The 23,026-nt window shown below is 41.9% G+C and overlaps 1 long non-coding RNA gene across 2 annotated transcripts; it reads left to right on the forward strand.

Moving 5' to 3' along the window:
• Positions 1-31: 31 nt before the first annotated feature.
• LOC123724435 (uncharacterized) lies at positions 32-22,498 on the forward strand. Of its 2 annotated transcripts, XR_006756987.2 has the most exons (3): positions 32-283; positions 19,137-19,198; positions 20,484-22,498. It is a non-coding gene; the product is annotated as an uncharacterized LOC123724435 (long non-coding RNA). The 2 variants fall into 2 exon arrangements; XR_006756986.2 differs by having other exon boundaries at positions 19,137-22,498.
• Positions 22,499-23,026: the final 528 nt, after the last annotated feature.

Raw genomic sequence — 23,026 nt, forward strand, 5'->3', positions numbered from 1 at the left:
TATATAATCAAACCAGGAAGTAGGTGGGACTTTCATAGTGTATTACAACAACAAAGAAGTTACTTCAAACAACGATCACTGTTTTTTTTTCTCTCTGACATCATTGCACATAATGGCATGCGCGATAGAACAGAAGAGTATGAACAAAACGTTTTTATTTTTTTTACCATGATGCTGGATTCTCCTCTGTTTCTTCAACAAAAACCAAACAAAAAAGAATGCAACGGAGTGAACAGTGGCACTGTTTCACCGTGGGGGGAATTCAGACCCAGGATACAGACACGTAAATGGATTCCTTAATTCCTTTTTAACACACTTTCCTCTCTGTGCATATTCTGACCCTGAATTAAAGCTTGGGGAAACACGTGCCAGCCAGCTACACGTATGGTGTGCCGATCACAGAAATGGAGGTGTGGGAGAGGTGTGTCAAAAGATACACATATTCTGACCTTGACTTAATTCCCTAATGCACTGTAATTTACAAATGGATAAGAGCTATTGATAAGAGCTAGCTAAATGAGTAATCCGTTTGGATAAGGGGATTGTAAATGTAAATGATAATAGTTTTAGATACATTTTATCTTATGATCGCTGGAGATGTGAAACCAGTCATATGGCAGCAAACTGAAAAGCAAATAAAATGTGATTTGTCACATACAATACAATACAATACAATACAATACAATACAATACAATACAATACAAGTGTAGACCTTACTGTGAAATGCTTACTTACAAGCCCTTAACCAACAAGGCAGTTTTAAGAAAATAAAAGTTAAGAAAATGTTTGCTAAATAAACTAAAGTAAAAAAATAACCCAATAAAATAACAATAATGATGCTATATAAAGGGGGTACCGGTACCGAGTCAATGTGCGGGGATACAGGTTAGTCAAGGTAATTGAAGTAATATGTACATGTACAGTCGTGCCCAAAAGTTTTGAGAATGACACAAATATAAATTTTCACAGTTTGCTGCTTCAGTGTCTTTAGATATTTTTTGTCAGATGTTATTATGGAATACTGAAGTATAATTACAAGCATTTCACAAGTGTCAAAGGCTTTTATTGACAATAATATGAAGTTGATGCAGAGTGTCAATATTTGCAGTGTTTTTCAAGACCTCTGCAATCCGCCCTGGCATGATGTCAATTAACTTCTGGGCCACATCCTGACTGATGGCAGCCCATTCTTGCATAATCAATGCTTGGAGTTTGTCAGAATTTGTTGGTTTTTGTTTGTCCACCCGCCTCTTGAGGATTGACCACAAGTTCTCAATGAGATTAAGGTCTGGGGAGTTTCCTGGCCATGGACCCAAAATATCAATGTATTGTTCCCCGAGCCACTTAGTTATCACTTTTGCCTTATGGCAAGGTGCTCCATCATGCTGGAAAAGGCATTGTTCGTCACCAAACTGTTCCTGGATGGTTGGGAGAAGTTGCTCTCGGAGGATGTGCTGGTACCATTCTTTATTCATGGCTGTGTTCTTAGGCAAAATTGTGAGTGAGCCCACTCCCTTGGCTGAGAAGCAACCCCACACATGAATGGGCTCAGGATGCTTTACTGTTGGCATGACACAGGATTGATGGTAGCGCTCACCTTGTCTTCTCCGGACAAGCATTTTTTCCGGATGCCCCAAACAATGGGAAAGGGGATTCATCAGAGAAAATGCCTTTACCCCAGTCCTCAGCAGTCCAATCCCTGTACCTATTGCAGAATATCAGTCTGTCCCTGATGTTTTTCCTGGAGACAAGTGGCTTCTTTGCTGCCCTTCTTGACACCAGGCCATCCTCCAAAAGTCTTCGCCTCACTGTGCATGCAGATACACTCACACCTGCCTGCTGCCATTCCTGAGCAAGCTCTGTACTGGTGGTGCCCCGATCCCGCAGCTGAATCAACTTTAGGAAACGGTCCTGGGGCTTGCTGGACTTTGTTGGGCGCCCTGAAGAACTTATTCACAACAATTGAACCGCTCTCCTTGAAGTTCTTGATGATCCGATAAATGGTTGATTTAGGTGCAATCTTACTGGCAGCAATATCCTTGCCTGTGAAGCCCTTTTTGTGCAAAGCAATGGTGACGGCACGTGTTTCCTTGCAGGTAACCATGATTGACAGAGGAAAAACAGTGATTCCAACCACCACCCTCCTTTTGAAGCTTCCAGTCTGTTATTCGAACTCAATCAGCATGACAGAGTGATCTCCAGCCTTGTCCTCGTCAACACTCACACCTGTGTTAACGAGAAAATCACTGTGTCACGTCCTGACCAGCAGAGGGAGTAATTGTATTCATTTTGGTCAGGACGTGGCAGAAGGTTTGTGTTTTGTATGTATTTCTACCTTCTGTCTAGTTTAGTTTTTCTATGTTTAGGTTTGGGTGTTGGACTCTCAATTGGAGGCAGGTGTTTCTAGTTGCCTCTGATTGAGAGTCCTATATATAGGTCTGTGTTTGGTTTGGGTTTTTGTGGGTAGTTGTATTTGCACTGCTCTTTGTTTAGCCTGCAAATCTGTTAGCTGTCGTTCTGTTTCTTGTTTTTTCCCGTTACTCACTTTAAATAATAATATTAAAGTATGAGTATTCAGGTACCCGCTGCGCCTTGGTCTCATCTCTTCGACAGCCATTACAGAACTACCCACCACAACAGGACCAAGCAGCCCCATTTTTTTTGGGGGGGGGGGGGGGGGGGGGTACAAGGGCAGTTTGGTGGGGCAAGGATGGAGCCCCAGGCCAGCTCCCCGTACCATTTTTGGGCAGAGACATACTGGACAGGTCCCGTGCTTTGGGGTGATGGGTGCTGTGGCGAGGCCGGGTATTTTCAGGCCGATACGCGCAGTACCAGCGCCCCGCATGTGCCAGGGGAAAGTAGGCATCCAGCCAGTAGGGGTGATGCCAGCCCTGCGCTCGAGACCGCCAGTGCGCCTCTACGGTCCAGTGTTTCCTGCTACACGCACTAGCCTTGAGGTGCGTGTCTCCAGGCTGGCACGTCCAGTACCAGCCCCACGCATCAGGCTTCTAGTGCATCAGCCCAGCCTCACCAGTCTGGAGCCGCCAGAGCCGCCAGCCAGTCTGGAGCCGCCAGAGCCGCCAGCCAGTCTGGAGCCGCCAGCCAGTCTGGAGCCGCCAGAGCCGCCAGCCAGTCTGGAGCCGCCAGCCAGTCTGGAGCCGCCAGAGCCGCCAGCCAGTCTGGAGCCGCCAGAGCCGCCAGCCAGGCTGGAGCCGCCAGGGTCATCAACCAGCCGGGCGCAGCCAGGGTCGCCCGCCAGCCGGGCGAAGTCAGGGTCGCCCACCAGTCCTCCGGAGCGGCCAGGGGCACCACCTAAGTGGGCGACGCCGAGGGTGGAGCGGGGTCCACGTCCTGCACCTAAGCCGCCTCCGATATAGGTGGGTTGGGGAGGGGGGGTGTAGCACAGTGCCGTCGTTGACGGCAGCCACCCTCCCTTCCCTCCCTTTAGTTTAGGGGGATATTTTTGTTGTTTGGGGGTTTTTGTCTTTTCTTTTAGGTGCATTCGGGGTCTGCACCTTTAGGGGGGGTACTGTCACGTCCTGACCAGCAGAGGGAGTAATTGTATTCGTTTTGGTCAGGACGTGGCAGAGGGTTTGTGTTTTGTATGTATTTCTACGTTCTGTCTAGTTTAGTTTTTCTATGTTTAGGTTTGGGTGTTGGACTCTCAATTGGAGGCAGGTGTTTCTAGTTGCCTCTGATTGAGAGTCCTATATATAGGTGTGTGTTTGGTTTGGGTTTTTGTGGGTAGTTGTATTTGCACTGCTGTTTGTTTAGCCAGCAAATCTGTTAGCTGTCGTTCTGTTTCTTGTTTTTTCCCGTTACTCACTTTAAATAATAATATTAAAGTATGAGTATTCAGGTACCCGCTGCACCTTTGTCTCATCTCTTCGACAGCCGTTACACACTGACATGATGTCAGCTGGTCCTTTTGTGGCAGGGCTGAAATGCAGTGGAAATGTTTTTGGGGGATTCAGTTCATTTGCATGGCAAAGAGGGACTTTGCAATTAATTACAATTCATTTGATCACTCTTCATAACATTCTGGAGTATATGCAAATTGTCATCATACAAACTGAGGCAGTAGACTTTGTGAAAATGTATATTTGTGTCATTCTCAAAACTTTTGGCCACAACTGTATGTATGGGTAAAGTGACTATGTATAGATAATAAACAGCAAGTAGCAGCAATCGTATGGCCTTTTAACTTGCAGGGATTAAACTTGTAGACGCAAGCCAAATGGGTACTGCAGCCTGGAACATGTGTTGGCGATGCAAAGCATTGCACAATGACAGTCGCGCCAAATGTAATCTTCTCAAATGTTTTTATGATATGCCACAACTTTCTCTGTGTCCTACTATTTTGAGAGTTTAGGACTATAGTTTTATCTCCATTTGTGTCAAAATTGAGTTATTTACATAGCCTTGTTCTGTTCAATGTTCTCTACCTATATGTAAAAAAGAATACAAGATCAACATTTCTGACAGAGTTCGAAACTTTAAAGCCAAACATCAGAGTCATGATTTTGCAGATAGGACCTTTTAGTTCCAAGCTCCCGATTTGGATAATGATAAATACTAGCCACTTCAGTAGCGACTGTCAGTAATAACCACACATACAAGTTACAATTTAGTTTTAGTTCCCTTCAATTGGTAGCCTACATTTCTTATCATTCCATTGTTTTGTTTACCTTTATTTGCATCTTCTTTACACGCTGGTACGTCCGTGTGATTGTTGCTGAGGATCACTAGTAATAGTTGATCATATGTGACTCACCACCTGGATTCGGTCTTATGTAGCAAAATGTGAAATGGTGTTTTTTACATTGGATAAAAGTAGAGACTCAGAGCTACAAAATGGTATATCATACACTGCATTTGAGGAACAATGGGAAAGTAATTCTGCTTTGAACGTTGATCAACTTGTAAACTCACTTTTGAGAAAATGGCCTTTGAATGTTTTGGTATCTGGTGAAGAGCTCTTCTTTGTCTCCACCCATTCAGCATTGTACACACCCTCTTAAGCTTTAGCCCCACCCATCTCATTTTGCTCTCAGAGCGCACACTTGACGCTCTGGTCGATGATTTGTTTACCTCTGGATAACATGAGAACAGCCTAACCAGCTCTGCTGGCAACAATTTCATTACGCTTTTTTGCAGACGTTTACTGACACCGGCCATATTCAATGAGTGTTGTATGCAAGTCATGTAACGTTAGCTAATAAGCCAGCCAGCTAACGTTAGCTAGTTAAACACTGTCTAATATTAGACTCTAACTAGAAAAGCAAACAGCTCTGGGAAACGAATAATAATGTCTGCTAGAAAGCCAGCCAGCTATCGTTAGCTAGCTAGCTAACAGTACACTTTAGCTTAAGACATATAGCTAGCTAGCTAGCTAGCTAGGTAAACAATGAACCTAGCTAGGTAAACAACGTTTAAGACCACACACGTCATGTAACGTTAGCTAACGAGCCAGCCAGCTAACATTAACTAGTTAAACAGCAATGAACATAGTGCCAACAGTACACTTTAGCTTGAAATGAAAGCACTTTGTCAAAATTAGAAACGTGCAATATCTGAACATGTAGCTAGCTAACGCTAGACTTATCTTACCTGTATGCATCAACATGAATCATGGACGCGTCTCCCTGTCACGAATGCCATACCACGGTTGCCCTTAGTTTGAATATGTAATCCGGAGACATGTGTTTTCTCCATCTCTTTAGCTATCATACTCTAATTCCACTGACTTCAAAACTTGATCCTCCAGAAAGTGGAGTGCAACACTTATGCAGCTGCACTACACAATACATTTTAAAAAAGCTGTGTTTGACAGGATTACCATCACAGACTGACAATCTCAAATAGACAGACACCTTCAATATGGCAGACCAATCCGAACTCCTCTCTCGCCATGTCCAGCCCACTCATTATATCAGCCAATCATGGCTAGTGGGAAGGTTGCCCACTTTTTCTGTGGCTTAAGAGGTTTGCTGTGCTTATGCCACCCTTTAAATAGCACAGGTGTTATATTTGACATAGTATATTTGACATAGTGGGTTATGTCACATTTTACATTAGTGGTTATGTCACACAGTTATGCCACATTTATGAACCCTTTATAGAGCATGACATACGGTTATAGATGATTTGTGACACGTTTATGTAGTGCTTATGAAGCCTTTAGTCATAAGATGCACTTTGTTTAAAGCGGAACCGGAAGTCCCATGTGAATGTCAGGTGTCATGTTTGAGAAAACTAGTGGTATCACCGTATTTATCCCTCTTTTAACCCCCACCCCCAACTCTCTATCCCCATTTCTCTGATAGAGTAGGTAGTACTATTCTCTAACCACTGATAGAGGACCAGGTATTCTTTTCATCCCCAAAATGGGTTACAGTTAGAGCTTCCCCTGAGGTCAGTGTTTGTGTTGTGTCTCTGCTCCTGCGGTGGTGCGCATGTCCTTGCACTATGGTACTTTATAGCAAACCAAGTGGCGGAGCCTCCGCTACCGTTATATTTTTTTAAAGAATGGGCCTTTAAGGTCTTGGCGTTTTTAAACGTCTGTTGTACAAATGTTAATAGTTTGGCAGAAGATTTGTATCCATAGCAAAACATTAGACCATGTTGGAATCAAACCCAAATATGGTGTTACATTCAGGTCCCAGCACACCGGATTCACATACCCATCGAACCATCACGCCCTTGATTAGTTGAATCAGGTGTGGTAGAGGCTTGAATAGAACAGCGGCTGGGGGTCCCCGAGGAATGGATTGGGAAACACTGGGAATAATGCCTTTCATACATATAGGTCAATGTATTGGAAGACTTGTTTTCCTGCTCGCTGACTTCCTTTGGGTGTGTAAGGGAATTCAGCTCACCTGCTGTTCACTGGTCTAATTGGAGGAAAGTGATCCGGCCGGGACACAAAGAGAGAGGGCGGTGGGGTCAATCCATTAGCAGGTTAATGCACTGAGATGTGTGTGTGTGTGTGTGTGTGTGTGTGTGTGTGTGTGTGTGTGTGTGTGTGTGTGTGTGTGTGTGTGTGTGTGTGTGTGTGTGTGTGTGTGTGTGTGTGTGTGTGTGTGTGTGTGTGTGTGTGTGTGTGTGTGTGTGTGTGTGTGTGTCGATGTGTCGGTGTGAGAAAAAGACTGAAAAATGTTGAGTATGGTTTTGGGCCTACCTGTCTTTTCTCTCCTGCTACCGGTAAACAAAATCCAGTTTCTTTCAAAGCACAACCTCCATGGAGAGAAGGAGGGCTATCTCTCCCATGGGAGGTGACCTCTACCTGTGGGAATGTATTTGTCTCACTCCCTCTCCCTTGCTCCAGATAATGCATTAGGAGGATGCATTAACCTATTTATATTAACTAAAGCTCTTCTCAAATTACACAGAGTCACATTAAATGTTCTCAATAATAATGTACCACTTACAATACTATACAGAAAAAGCACATTATCTGGAAAGCGGGAGGATATACTGTATATAGAGAGAGAGTTAATTGGTGAGACTCATGGAGAGCACTGTGACTGCTACTTAACATTTTTAAGGTTTAACTTGCAATGATTGTTCTATGTGGTCGTCTATTAAGTAGACAGTGGGGTGCACATTTTGTTCTTGCCCAGTACTACCACATTTGATTGTTGCTGAATCAATTGAGTGTTTTAGTGCTGGGCTAGAACATAATGTGCCGTCCCCCTGGGGTTCCACTAGGAAGGGATTGAGAACTGCATGTGATAAAATACTGAAGAATGACCCACCCCCAAAATATGAACAAAGATACAAATATGAGGTTGTAGGCATGCAGGGAGGTAAATAGGGGAATAGAAATAGAGAGATACAGGAGGCAAGAGAAAGAGAAAGGAAGGACAGGGTAGGGCAGGGCAGGTAAGCACCATTGAAACAGAGTCCCTGCACCTGCACAAAGCCTTTTCAAGCCTGCATGGGGACACTGTCATTGTGTCCCACGGGGGGGGGGGGAACTCCGGTTACATCTCTGGGCCCCATTGTGGTGTACAGACACAGGAAGCGTCATAATCACACACAGCTCTGACGCTGAGGCTGAAAGACACCAGGGACTCCCGAGAAGAAAACCGAGATGCGGGGCCCTGGGCCTCCTTCTCTGTCCGCTAGCACAATAGGACCATTGCACAAAGTCCCATTTGGTCAAAAGTAAGGGATATGAGGCCACGTGCATGAAGAATACAGTTGGGAACGGATATCCACAATCCTCTTTTATGTGGTGGGGATTTATGTGGTGGGGATTACGTAATGTTGTAAGAGACAAGAGTTGAGAGTAGAGGCTCAGTCAAAACAACAGTGTGGTTTTCACCTGAAGGAGGTGACATCATTGGGACAAAAACCAAAAACGTGCCGTCCACACGGTGTCTGGTACCTATAAGGAATGATGGGAAGAAGATTGTGTGTGGTATAGTGGTATAGTGGATCATTGACTTTTAAGGCATACAGTTATGGGTTGACCTTAGAGCACAGTGTTCCTTGAGTCTCAGCTCGTCCTGTTCCCTCCTCCTAACCTTGTATTGTGTCAGAGTGTGCTGTTCTTTACCATGTTGACCCCACTATGGAAACCCCAGTGGGGCCTATGTCCTTCTTCCACAGGACATTGAGTTGCCAGCGAGACAGACTTGCGGACGCTTGTGTGTAGGGGTTTGTTGTTGGAGGGATTGCAGCTGATTAGGTTTTGAGTAGATATTTTTCCCAAAAACGAAATTCAGTGTAGGCTACAATGGATGTATATTTATGTTTAAATCCTTATCTGATTAGTGCTCCCTCTTAAAGTATGTAAATACTAAATAACATGTCAATCCCTATGTTGCATTCCCTTTCGGTCTAGAAATATTGCCTACTTATTTACTGTGGCCAAACTGCTACCTATAACCTTATCATGACATGGTAATTAAACATGTTCATTTTGGATTGCTTTACAAGGCTAATTGCTTGATGATTTAACTTGAGTATAACGGCTCTCAGGATGCCACTGAATGTCTGTCTGTCGCTTCCAATGTAACATCTTTTGTTGACTCATAGCCTAACTTTGGTTAGCATTAGCATTGATTAGTATTTGGATTGATTAGTATTTGGATCTCGTGGTGTTCCCCTCTCTCCTTTGTTACCTGATCTGTAACCACTCAATCTGCTTCACCTTTGTCTGTGTAAAGTAGCACAATATTTTGCTAATTAGCTAGCATAGATCCAGACATTCTGGTCATAAATAATGCTAATGGTTAGTTCAATGTAGATCAGATTTCAGAGATAAACAACAGCAAACTACTTGACAAATGTGACAGACCACAGCCCCTTCAAATAATGACTAAACTACACATTCTTTCTTACAATAGTTAAAAGGCAGATCATAAAATGACTATGGCCGTGATTCAGTTCAATTCAAGGGGCTTTATTGGCATGGGAAACATATGTTAATGTTGCCAAAGCAAGTGAAGTACATAATATACAAAAGTGAAATAAACATTAAAAATGAATAGTAAACATTAAACTCACAGAAGTTCCAAAAGAATAAAGACATTACAAATGTCATATTTTGTATATATACAGTGTTGTAACAACGTACAAATGGTTAAAGTACAAAAGGGAAAATAATCTGAGTCCATGTTGTACCACGCTTGACATTGAAGGTATTTTCCATTTGAGATGATATCTGCAGCATTTACTGCAACATGTTTCGACCAAAGAACTGGTCTTCTACAGTCACAGTCAATAATATTACCACAGTCTTTTTTCTTTAGTGGTTTCACAACCCCTAGCACCTGGATGTTACCAATAAGGGGTGTGGAAAAGCCTGACATACAGATGTGGGATCTTAATTTGATCACTCTTTTGTTGCTGAGAATGTTCCTGCATAGCAGGAAATGCACATGTTTGTATTCATTGTTTTAAAGCTTACCTGCCCTGCCCTACCCTGTCCTTCTAAAGTTTGTAATTTCCACTTTAAAATATCAGACTTGATTTGCCCTAATGAAAAATGTATCAACACATACAAAACATGTCCATTAATCATAATCCACATAATAATTCACATTTCTTGTTGCTGCAGGTTCATTTTCTTGCTGTAGAAAACTGGCTCAAATTAAGATCCTACAACTGTAGGACTTGGATGATTCACTAACAGCATTCTAAGCTATGGCTGCTTCCCAAAACAGCCACTCCCTTACTGAGGCTATTGACTAGTAGAATATATAGTGCCATTTAGGACACCATCTATCTGTTGTGCAATGTTGCGTTAATACCTTTTATTTCTAGCTCTTGACTCATACCAGAAGTAACTATAACCATGTGAATGTCAGGCTCAAGGAAACAAGTTGAACTATTGTCGGGTTTTCCCCCCTTCTAACCTCAAGCTCATGTGCTGTCATGTCAGGCTTTTCTCACACATTTGCTCTCCTTATTCCTCATAATAATTTTCCTTCCTAGTTTCCTTCTCTTCCCCATGGGCTCTATGTCTTCCCCTTCACCTCTCTCTCTCTCTCTCTCTCTCTCTCTCGCTCTCTCTCTCTCCACCTATTTTTTTCTTCTCCCCCTCTCTCTTCCCTCCCCCCTCTCCCTCTCTGTCCTGTGGATGAACTCTCTGCCAGCTCCTCCTACCTGCTCAGCCTTTCCAGGAATCAAACAGTCCTTTCCCTTAGTATGAAGGGATGTGCTTAGCACTGAGCTCCAACAAAAGAGCAAGGAAAGGGGGGGGGGGGGGGGGGGTGATTGCCAAATAATCTTCTCAAGGTAGGTTTAAGACGCCCCGGCTTTCAACCAATCCAATGTATAGCTTACAGAAAACAGCCTGCCCCATCAAAATCAGCTTTTTATATTTCTAGCCTCGACTTCTCTTTCTCTTCCTCCTACTACTCCAGTCGGTGCCTTGAAGTTTGCCAACAACCTCAAGTCACAGGTGAATCAGTCTTTACCCGTTTCTTCAGGCCCGCAGGTCATATACGCTACTTGTGGTTTCTTCCTATTAAGAATTGTAGGGGTTGATTCCTTGGTATTGTTACTGGACTCCTCAGTCATGATACAAATTTTACTCTGTCATAATTAGCAGTCATAATAATTTATGTTAGATTTCAGGCATTTAACTTGACACACTCAAGGTTAGGGATGTACTTAGGGACAGATCGAAATTTACAAGGGGAGGAGTGGTTCAAAATAGGGTAAGGTTATTCAACTTTTTTTTGCTTTGGGGAGGGTTGTGTGTTTTTTGGTGTGCACAGAGGAGGGTAATGTATTTTTTTCCCTGGTTTACTGTCACGTCCTGACCAATATTTAGGTATTATTTCTATTATATTTGGTCAGGACGTGGCAGAGGTATATTTGTTTTGTATTATGGGGTTTTGTGTGTGGTGTAGTGGGGTGTATTAGTTTGGTATAGGTTCTAGGTTTGTTTTTCTATGTGTAGTTTTGGGTGCTGGACTCTCAATTGGAGGCAGGTGTTTCTAGTTGCCTCTGATTGGGAGTCCCATAAGTAGGTGTGTGTTTGTTTGGTTTTCGTGGGTATTTGTTTTTGCACTGCGTGTTGTGTGCCTGCAAAACTGTTCCTGTCGTGTATATTGTTTTCCAGTGGATGCGTTACTCCTTTTTTTGAATTAAAACATGAGCATCCATATTCCCGCTGCAGTTTGGTCTATTCAACACGGCTCTTTTTGTGACATTTACATTCACTCTTCTGCTTGTATTTTCCCTATAAACAATGTAACTGTTTGTTAACCGATTAATGAGGGTCAGTTAGTCTACAGCAAAATTGACCGAAAATGTGCATCCCTACTCAAGATAGGTACCAAACCTGAATAGTGGTATTATGTTTGCATGTAGCTGAAACGTCAAAAAGTCAGTCATTTTCAATGGAAGAACCCAGTACGCAAAAACACTTGCTATTTTCCGCTTTTCCTATGCCCAAGGCTATAAATTCCTACCGCCAGCAGTCGAGTGGAGTTTGCCATTCAAGACTTGATTTGCATCTCTGGCGGGTAGCCCCCACTCATAGGACCGCTATAAGCCCTTGGCAGGCCACTTTTGCATCTCTGGCGATTTGCCTCCACTCAGAGGATAGCTATAACCCCTAGGCGAGCCATCTAGCCATGAGTTAATTTGAAAGAAAACAGCAAGGAATTTCTCTCATGTCAAATTCGGCCTGCCATCTTCAAGCTAACCACAGCCAGCCAGAGGCTGCAAGCTTTTTTTATTGTTTCTATGAATGCCTTACATTTGTTCTGATTTTCATTTGATGTATTTGCCAATTTAAAATACAACCACATATGTGAACATAATGCATTTAAAATCATTGAGGATGACACAAAAAGTAATAATTTACAGTTTAAAGCAGGAATCCGTAGGTCGGGGCGACCCTATGCTGCCCCACTTCTTGTGTAGTGTTTTCACATTGAACGAAAACAAAGAGGTTGAGCCCTGAGACGCCTTGGGCTGGCCTTCTTGGCAGGGTGTCTTTGCATGAAATCCTGCCTACTCGAATGACCCTGCTGCCATGGCCCCGGAGCAAAAGTGAAAGTCAATTTCAATCTAACTTTACAGACGTCAGAAACAAACACAGAGCAGACGAAGTCAACAAGCTAGCTAACTTGTTTGCAAATAAACTGTCCTTGTATCAGGGACAAAAGAAACAAGCATAATTCCTGGTTCTTGGATCTGAATCAATTTGACCTTTATTTAACCAGGTAGGCCAGTTGAGAACAACTTCTCATTTACAACTGCGACCTGGCTAAGATAAAGCAAAGCAGTTCCACAAAACAACAACACAGAGTTACACATGGAATAAACAAACATACAGTCAATAACACAATAGAAAAGTCTATATACAGTGTGTGCAAATGAGGTAAGATTAGGGAGGTAAGGCAATAAATTGGCCATAGTGGCGAAGTAATTACAATTTAGCAAATTAAACACTGGAGTGTTTAATTTGAAGATGAATGTGCAAGTAGAGATACTGGGGTGAGAGGGAGCAAAAAAATAAATAACAATATGCGGATGAGGTAGTTGGATGGGCTATTTACAGGTGGGCTATGTACAGGTGCAATGATCTGTAAGCTGCTCTGACAGCTGATGCTTAAAGTTAGTGAGGGAGATATGAGTCTCCAGCTTCAGTGATTTTTGCAATTTGTTCCAGTCATTGGCAGCAGAGAACTGGAAGGAAAGGCGGCCAAAGGAGGAATTGGCTTTGGGGGTGACCAATGAAATATACCTGCTGGAGCACGTGCTATGGGTGGGTGCTGCTATGGTGACCAGTGAGCTGAGATAAGGTCCCTACCACCCCCAAAGCCAATTCCTCCTTTACCTTATCATGACCAATCCAGAAACCAGATGAACATTGGAATTAATTTTGAAAGGTGGAAGAGGGATGCATAAATATCCACCATTCTCATGGACTGGTAGCTAGGTAACTGTTTGGTTGCATTTTTAGTTTGCTAGCTACATTACCTACTAACCACGTTAGCTGCTAACCTTAATGTGTTCGATGTTCAAGCTAGCTAACCCAACCACTTAACTAGCGAGATAAGATTTTATGTATTCGGACTGTTTTGTACTCAAAGCAATCTCGCAATCCATATTCATATATTTATATGTACATATTCTTATTCATCCCTTTACACTTGTGTGTATTAGGTAGTTGTTGTGAAATTAGAATGCTTGTTAGATATTACTGCACTGTCAGAACTAGAAGCACAAGCATTTCGCTACACTTGCATTAACATCTGCTAACCATGTGTATGTGACCAATAAAATTTGATTTGATAGCATCATGTAGCTACACTGCAATAAACCCCACAAGATGCCCAATGCCTTTATTTCAACTAGCTAATGTCAGATATGCAGATTTTTTACATGATAATATTAGTGTCTTTGGTTTGTAGATGATAATGTTAGCAAGTTCGACAGGAACCTGAGGTGGTACAAGTTGTGGTTGTGCAAACCCCAACACTGAAAGAGAGGTAAGAAATGCTGTATGCATTTTTTGTTATACTTTGTGATTCAATAATTACTTTGTTGGTAATAAATCAAAATAGCTAGCTACATTGTTTGCCTGCCAGTTCAGCACATTGTCTGCCTATACACAGTACATCATTGATTTCTACCTAGTGTGAACTACCGACCAGAATGGTCAGTCAAGTAAAGAATGGCTGGCTCATCTGCATTACATATTGGTGGACTATGGGCCATCAAGTAATAGGATAGTGACACTAGCATGACCCATATTACACTGGTTACAGAACAACATCACATCCTATTTATGTAAAAGAACCCTGCTGTGACAGAAAATAATTTGTTGCTCTTCCTAGAGCTGGCCGCCCGGCCAAACTGAGCAATTGGGAGGGAAGGGCCTTGGTGAGGGAGGTGACCAAGAACATGATGTCCACTCTGACAGTTTTTAATTTTGATAAAATTGCAAAAATGTATAAAAAACAGTTTTTACTTTGTCATTATGGGGTATTTGTCACATCCTGACCAGTAAAAGGGGTTATTTGTTATTATAGTTTGGTCAGGGTATTGCAGGGGGTGTTTGTTTTGTGTGTTTCGGGGTTTTGATGTATGTTCTATATTTCTATTTCTATGTTTATTCTAGGTTTCTCTTTCTATGTTGTGTTTTTCAATTACCTCAAATTAGAGGCAGCTGGTGGTTGTTGTCTCTAATTGGAGACCATATTTAGTGTGTTCGTTTTCACTTGTGTTTGTGGGTGGTTGTTTCCGGTTTAGTCTGTGCACCTTACTGGACTGTTAATATCGTTATTTTGTTTAAGTGTATTTACCTTCAATAAATACGAAGATGAGCAATATACCCGCTGCATATTGGTCCGATGATTTCTCCTCTTCAGACGACGAAGATTATGACAGTATTGAATCCGTTTTACAATAAAGCTGTAACGTAACAAAATGTGGAAAAAGTCAAGGGGTCTGAATACTTTCTGAATGCACTGCATATACAGTGTATATATATATATGTGTGTGTGTGATGGCTAGGGCTGCACATTTTGGGGAATATTCAGAGGTGGAAACTTTCTGTGGGATTAACGGGAATAAATGGGAATTAATGGAAAGATATGGGAATTAACGGAAATATTAGCAAATTAATGTTAATACCATTTTATATGTAGATCTTTTTTGCATTGGATATATTTACCATATCATAGAGAGACAGAAACAGAAACCTTAACCCTTAAAACAGGAGTGATGGTTGCTGATAAGGGGCCTCTGTACGCCTATGTAGATATTCCATGAAAAAATCAACCGTTTCCAGCTACAATAGTCATTTACAACATTAACAATGTCTACACTGTATTTCAGATGAATTTGATGTTATTTTAATGGACAAAAAAAGTGATTTTCTTTCAAAAACAAGTACATTTCTAAGTGACCCCAAACTTTTGAACAGCAGTGTAATTGATAATGATCAAATCTTTCCAATATACATTTTTAAAAACAATTTAGTTATGAATTTACTTTAGTTAAATGAGTTGACTCTTCCCATGGGATGATTTCAATGAACAACAAAAGAAAGGGAATATTGAATGATCCCCAATGATCGATCGCATCTCCCAAAAACGTTTTCAACATACATCTGTAAAATGATAGACAAGAAACTAAAGCTTTGGTTGTCTTCCTCTCAGGCTTCCAAAACTGCAGTTTCCTCTGCTTGGAGCAACAGTGAAGTGGGCAGGGCAGTACGGATTTCTTCTCTTAGATCTGCAAGCAGAGTCTGAACATCAGACAGGATGGCATTGTCTCCCTCAATCCGTGCAATGGCTACTGCTATAGGTTTCAGGCTACTTACCACTCTCTCCCAAAATACATCATCCAGGAGGATCCTCTTGATGGAGCTGTAAATATTGGCAGACTGTGATATGGCCATTTCTTGGAGAGACTCCTTCCCCTCCAGGAGACTGTCAAACATGATGACAACACCACCCCAACGGGTGTTGCTGGGCAGCTTTAATGTGGTGCTCTTATTCTTCTCATTTTACTTGGTGAGGTAGATTGCTGTTATAACTTGTAGACTCTTCACATACCTAACCAATTCAATGCATGAGCAGCACAGCCAATGGGTGTGACGTGAGGGTAGGACTCCTCCACTTTCGACCAAGCAGCCTTCATGTTCGCAGCATTGTCTGTCACCAGTGCAAATGCCTTCTGTGGTCCAAGGTCATTGATGACTGCCTTATGCTCATCTGCAATGTAGAGACCGGTGTGTCTGTTGTCCCTTGTGTCTGTGCTCTTGTAGAATACTGGTTGAGGGGTGGAGATGATGTAGTTCATTATTCCTTGCCCACGAACATTCGACCACCCATCAGAGATGATTGCAGTACAGTCTGCTTTCTCTATGATTTGCTTGACCTTCACTTGAACTCTGTTGAACTCTGCATTCAGCAAATGAGTAGATAAAGCATGTCTGGTTGGAGGGGTATATGCTGGGTGAAGACCAATCAGAAATCTCTTCCAATACACATTACCTGTGAGGATCAGAGGTAAACCAGTTGCATACACGGCTCGAGCAAGACATTCATCAGCATTTCTCTGACTACGTTCCTCCATTGAGTCAAACAAACTTCTGATTCCAGGAGGACCATGAGCTGTTGCTATCGATTATGTGTCTGATTCATAATTTTCACCTCAAATAGAAGTAGAAGGACTTTTGTCAGAGGTTGCTTGTTGTGAGCGCTGAGGGAAATTTATGCACTTGGATGATGATTCTGCATCTTTGTTGCATTTTTCACATTTTATTTGGCACAGTATTTGCAAATGTACACAGCTTTTCCTTCTACATTAGCTGCAGTGAAATGTCTCCACATATCAGAGAGTGCCTGTGGCATTTTCCTGTAAAGATTATAAAAAATGACTAAAAAAACAAATACAATTCCATGTACAGATAAATAGTTAAGCAGTTGGATTAAACAACTCCTTTGTAAGATAACTGTTTTAAAATGAAACATGTATGGAAATAGGTGAATTAACACTCCTCAATTAGCAGGCTCAAGCAAGCTAAAACCCACATGGTAGCAAAAACTAACTAGCAGAAATTATTAGAAATGATTAGTTAGAAATTATTTAAACACACTTTGCTGTACTATTTACTAGTTAACAAAAAAGCATGTATGTCATATAAAATATAATCACCCCACCCAGTATTGTAATCAAAACTTACCAGAAAGCATGTAGTCCTTGGCTCAGACAGTGTAGTAGTGTGGTCTCAATAGCATATCATTAGTGTGCAAGATCTTGAGAATCAGCTGTACATGTAATGGAGGAGTGCACTGCACATGTGATGGAAGAATGCACTGTGCATGCAGAGGGTTGCAATTCCATTGAATTGGGGATAGTTTAACCAAAATATGCCACAAGACATAGAATTGCCTTTTGTGTATCCCACAAAAAAGGTTCTCTGTTATAAGCTAATATTTTTGATTCCAGGGCTTAACTTCTCATGGAAAATTTCCGGAAATGTACCGGAACATTTCCGAGCCTTTGCAACCCTAGCGATGACATGTATAGCCATTATGGACAGTATGTGGATAGAATATATAGTATATCTGAAGAATATGTGGATAGTATAGTATATGTGTTTATGTGCTTGAGTTGTATTCAGTATGTGCTTGGGGTCATTGTCCTGTAGGAAGGTAAATCTTCACCAGTCTAAGGTCGTTTGGACTCTGAAGCAGGCTCTCATCAAGGATTTGCCTGTATTTGGCTCCATTTAATGTTCCCTCTATCCTTACCAGTCTCCCAGTCCCTGCCGCTGAAAAGCATGATGCTGCCACCACCATGCTTCACGGTAGGAATGGTGTTAGAGGGGTGATGAGCTATGCCTGATTTTTCTCCAGACATAGCGCTTTGCATTCAGGCCAAAGAGTTCAATTTTTGTTCAAATCCTCTGTAATTCATCTGCTGCGTCTTTCAGATTCAAGCTTCATTACCCATAACAGCAAAAAATGAATGATGAGAGTGTAGACAAATGAAGAAAGAGCAAAATGAGATAAATTAAGATTTTCAAAGAGAAAATGAAAAAAGAAGTCATCAAAATTAATTGGAACTCATTTATGACACACCAGTACGTGAATCGAAGTAAAATAAAAACAAAAATCCCAATTAAAATCCGTCAGTTTTAAACTAGAGATAACATTTTTATTCCACTGGATGCTTCTCATTCCTCCATAACCACTGATGTCACACCTCTGCATCTGTGGTGAAAGGTGGCAGAGCTAGAGCGATGTTTGACAAACCATGAGACATCCTGAAAATCTTCTCACACAAACTTCTGTAGCTCCCGAACGGTTTGACGTACAAAATCTTTTGACCATTCTATGGAAAGGGGAGACTCTCACGATTACGATGGTGTTCTTCATCGATCGTGTTTGTGAGAGTCTCCAAATGTTTTGCCTTATGCTCTCAGAGTCATTCATGTGCAATTTTTGCCAACTCCAGGCATGATGTTATGTGCCTTTTTCTCAGGAGTGGCCTCCGTCTGGCCACTCTCCCATAAAGCCCAGATTGGTGAAGTGCTGTAGAGACTGTTGTTCTTCTGGCAGGTTCTCCCATCTCAGCCAAGGAACTGTGTTATTCTGTCAGAGTGGTCATTGGGTTATTGGTCACCTACATTGGTGTAAAGTAATTAAGTAAAAGTACTTGAAAGTACTACTAAAGTAGTTTTTGTACCTTACCTTACTATTTATATTTTTGACAACTTTTACTTTTACTTCAATACATTCCCTGACACCTAAAAGTACTGGTTACATTTTGAATGCTTAGCAGGACAAGAACATTATCGTCAACAAGGCCAATAACGCAAGCTAGCTAGTGAGCCTAGCTACTTAACTTTACTTGGCTAGCTTGCTAGCATTAGATGTCTTGCTAACAGTAGCTAGCTAGCTAGAAACATGTACTTGGACGTTGCTAGCTAGCTAAATGATGGTAAATGCTGTTAAGTTCACTAGTTTGCTATCTGATTGTGTCCTTGCTAGCCCAGTTACTTGGCTAGCTAGCTTGCTATGTTAGATGGTTTGCTAACTTAAGTTAGCTAGCTAGCGAACAACATTGACTAAATTTATATGTACATTCAGAGGAGAAAAAAGCCCCTCTATTCATGTTGCTAATCGGTTGTGTCTTCAATTAGGGCAATGGCCAGCCCCAGCATCGTATTCACCACAGCATCATACGGATGTGATAGCCATGGAGGTATGTAATGTTACATTCACTTAGCCTAGATGAGACTTTGCCTATCTGTTCTTTCTTGCACAGTATTTACTTAATGTCAATGTAACATTATTGTTTCAAACAGTGTCACTTCCTGACACTTGTAAGAGGTCATTTGCCATAGTAGAGTGGTCAGGGCGTGGCAAGGGGGTTTGTTTTGTAGGTATTTGGGGTTTTCTGTTTCTATGTGGGTTTATTCTTAGTTATCATTTTCTATGTGTTGGTTTTCATGTTCGGCCGGGTATGGTTTCCAATCAGAGGCAGGTGTCTTTCGTTGTCTCTGATTGGAAGCCATACTTAGGCAGCCTGTTTTTCCTTTGGGGTTGTGGGTAGTTGTTTTCCGTTTTTGTCTGAGTACCTTACGGAACTGTTGGCTGTCGTTCTGTTATTTTGTTTAAGTGTTCTCGTGAAATAAAGTAAGAATAAGCACTCTACACGCTGCGCCTTGGTCTCCTCTATACATTTACATTTACATTTCTCATTTAGCAGACGCTCTTATCCAGAGCGACTTACAGTAGTGAATGCATACATTTCATTTCATGCATTTTTTGTATTTTTATAAAAAGCTTTCAAATGAAACAAGCAATTTTACACACGGTAAAAAGTAGTTATCTTGACAATACTGCGTTCCAAAAGAGTAGCAGATTTTAACATTAAACATGTTTGGCTTTACCTTAGGCATCCCTCTCAAGCCCTGTACACTGAGAAGGGACAATAGCAGATAAGGTCAGCTCTAGCAGAGATACAGTGAGCTCAAAGTATTGGGACAGTGTGTTTTGTTTTGGCTATGTACTCCAGCACCTTCGATGCAGACGGTCAGCTTTAATTTGAAGGTATTTTCATCCATATGAGCCGTTTAGAAATGAAAGTACTTTTTGTACATGGACTCTTTCTCCCCCCCCCCCCATTTTAGGGGCCCAAAAGTATTGTGACAAGTTCACTTGTGTGTATCAAAGTTATCAAAAGTTTATTTGGTCCCATATTCTTAGCACACAATGATTACATCAAGCATTGGATTCATTTGCTGTTTTGTTTGTGTTTCAGATTATTTTGTGCCCAATTTGTGTTAGGAATATCGGACCAAATACATTGGTGAATTTGTTCCAATACTTTTAGTTCCCCCATTTTAGGGGACCATGTACAAAAAGTCAGTCGTTTCAAATTCAAAGTGCTGGAGTACAGAGCCAAAACAAATGGACACTGTCCCAATACTTTTGGAGCTCACCGTATTTCTAAACTATTTCTATACGACGCCTGTGACAAACAGGGCCATGAGTGAGACATTACTACGGGGCAACGATGCCAAGTTTGGGCCGCAGACATGAAGGTAAGAACATAACTGAAATGTAAATACTTATCGGACATATCTGCCATCTGTCTTTACAGACTGTCACAATAAATGTATATAAAATATAGGGGTAGTGGAGGGAAATATGTTAACATATTGTGTCATTTCTAATACCTCTCTTACATTTTGTAGCTTAGGTTTCTGGCTGTAATGGGTGCCTTGCATTCTGTCAAACCGTCTTGCCATCGCAACAACCTGGACTGGGGCAGGGCATAAGGCCTTTTTCAGGGACTTGTTTCTGAAGACCAATCTTCGTTTTGTTACAAAGTAAATTCTTAAACTCATGTGCGATTCAAATGTAACTCAATGTTCTTTCTTTGTGTATAGGAGCCATTCGGAAGAACCCTGCAACCCGGGATGCCACAGATGAGGGGGTCCAGATTCAGGTCCCCCGTTACCTGAAAGGGGCCTCCAATTTTGAAGGCGGGAGGAGGCAGCGCACATGGGAGAGGGATCCGCTGAAATGAGGGTCAACATAAAGTCTCGGACCACTTGTCTCAAAGCTAGCCTCGACACCCAAGCCACAAGACTGTTCCAACAGCTGAACTCTGGGCTGACTACTGCACCCTATCATACACTTAACATTTATTCATATTCTGTACACACCAAGGTGACTCAGCTCCCCTGAATGAGAAGTTAGCTCTCCTAAATGCAACAAAAGCCCAACTTTGGGCACTGATATTGGGCAATTAGGCCTGGCTCGTGGTCGGTGTTCCTACTCATTCCAAAGGTGTTCGATGGGGTTGAGGTCATTGCTCTGTGCAAGCTAGTCAAGATATTCCACAACGATCTCGTCAAACCATTTCTGTATGGACCTCGCATTGTGCACAGGGACATTGCCATGCTGAAACAGGAGAAGGCCTTCCCCAAACTGTTGCCACAAAGTTGGAAGCACAGAATTGTCTAGAATGTCATTGTATGCTGTAGCATTAAGATTTCCCTTCACTGGAACTAAGGGGCCTAGCCCGAACCATGAAAAACAGCCCCAGACCATTATTGCTCCTCCACCAAACTTTACAGTTGTCACTATGCATTGGGGCAGGTAGCATTCTCCTGGCATCCGCCAAACCCAGATTCGTCCGTTGGACTTCCAGATGGTAAAGCCTGATTCATCCCTCCAGTGATTGCGTTTCTGCTGCTCCAGAGTCCAATGGTGATCTTAGGCTGCTCGGCCATGGAAACTAATTTCATGAAGCTCCCGAGGAACAGTTCTTGTGCTGACGTTGCTTCCAGAGGCAATTTGGAATTCGGTAGTGAGTGTTGCAACCGAGGACAGACGATTTTTACGCTCTACGTGCTTCAGCACTCGGCGCTCCCGTTCTGTGAGATTGTGTGGCCTACCACTTCAAGCCTGAGCCGTTGCTGCTCCTAGACATTTCCACTTCACAATAACAGCACTTACAGTTGACTGGGGCCGCTCTAGCAGGGCAGTAATTTGACACACTGACTTGTTGGAAAGGTGTCATCCTATGACGGTGCCACGTTGAAAGTCACTGAGCTCTTCAGTAAGGCCATTCAACTACCAATGTTTGTCTATGGAGATTTTATGGCTGTGTGCTTGATTTTATACACCCGTCAGCAATGGATGTGGCTGACATAGGCATAGGTCTATATGGAATAGGCCTACATTATTTTGGATTTGTGTGCACATGCGAACTGTTTTCAGGGCAAAACATAATGAAATGTTACGTAGGCATAGCTAGACTTACAGTGCAATTTCTGAGGTCAGGGTTTAAGTTCAATGTTCTAATTCAATAAATGCTTAATAATGACAAATAACACTGTCATAAATGTCACTAATGTAAGTAAAGAAAGGTTGTATTTTATGTCATATTATCTGTGAAGACTACAAACATTAACTCGTGTTTATGGACAACTCATGAACTTGGGTGTAAAGAATGTTTTGATTAAACTCATGTATTATATTAAATGTAGGCTACCTGTTCTGCGTGTGTTCATGTGTGTAAAATTGCCTCGGCTGAGAGGGTAGGGTACTGGCAGTGGTGTAGGCCTAGTCCTTACCCATCTTCTTCAGAAAAATGCATTGAGGGAGCGTTATTTTCTTTTACCGCGACCGGCAATCAGAGTTTACCCACTTTCTTTTTTTTACCACTACATCACTGGATACCAGTTCAGGGTAATACACATTGTAGCCTAGTCTAGTAAGTTAAAGGTGTCTGTTAGGGTGACCATCACTTTCTTCCTGGGACAGTTTCAAACCCAGTTCAGATGTCCCAACTTTTCAGGCTAAGAAAAAGGTACATTTGTCAGCAATACACATCAATTAATGCAGGCCTAATCGATGGAATGTCATTAGAAACACTTTTTGGTGTAATGTAACAGATGTCTATTTCCATTCATCAATGGCATGAGTATAGGATGCTGGAATTCTTTTGGATTGGACGAACATGTAGCCTACTTTTTGAAGTGATTTGTTTGATAATCGGATGAAAATATCATGA

Source organism: Salmo salar, chromosome 10 (genome assembly GCF_965601325.2).
Source record: "Salmo salar chromosome 10, fSalSal1, whole genome shotgun sequence".
Lineage (NCBI taxonomy): Eukaryota > Metazoa > Chordata > Actinopteri > Salmoniformes > Salmonidae > Salmo > Salmo salar.